This window comes from Solanum verrucosum, unplaced genomic scaffold (assembly GCF_900185275.1).
Source record: "Solanum verrucosum unplaced genomic scaffold, falcon-dt-bn FXZP01000112.1, whole genome shotgun sequence".
NCBI lineage: Eukaryota > Viridiplantae > Streptophyta > Magnoliopsida > Solanales > Solanaceae > Solanum > Solanum verrucosum.
This window is the reverse complement of record NW_026020441.1, coordinates 3,693,558-3,694,337: the sequence shown is the minus strand read 5'-3', so window position 1 is coordinate 3,694,337 and position 780 is coordinate 3,693,558.

The window sequence follows — 780 nt, the reverse complement described above, 5'->3', positions numbered from 1 at the left end:
GTTGCTTCTTCATTGTTCCGTCTGAATTTCATCTGTCCCTTTTCCACATCAACCAACGCACGCCCTGTGGCAAGAAATGGTCTCCCAAGGATGATGGGAACCTCAAAATCAACCTCACAGTCAAGAATCACAATATCTGCCGGAAAAATGAAAGATTCCACTTTTACTAGCACATCATAAAGTACACTAATGGGTCTTTTCACAGTCCGATCGGCCATCAGTAACCGCATTGTAGTGGGCTTTGGGTCCCCTAGACCCAACTTCTGTAAATAGACAATGAAATGAGGTTGATACTAGCACCAAGATCACACAATGTCTTAGCAAAGTGTAACAGTCCGATAGTACATGGAATCGTGAAGGCACCAGGATCCTCCTTCTTTTGCACAAGAGACCTTGTGGCAATTGCACTACAATGCTGCAATCTATCATCATCTTCAAAACTCACAGACCTCTTCTTGTTACCATATCTTCGTAAACTTTGCATACCCAGGCATTTGTTCCAAAGCTTCTATCAACGAAACGTTGATGGAAAGCTGCTTCAACATAGTAATAAACCTGCGATATTTACCATCTTCAGTCTTCTTCACTAATCTCTGTGGAAAATGTGGTGGAGGCCTAGGTATGGGGACCACTTTCTGAGATATCTCCGCTTCTTTCTCTGTCGTATTCTCAGACTTTTCTCTAACCTCTATCACATCATCTTCTTTTCTAATCTCAACTTCCACCACATACGACATAAGTGGATCAATGGTTTGCTTACCCCCTCGAGTAGTAACTCCC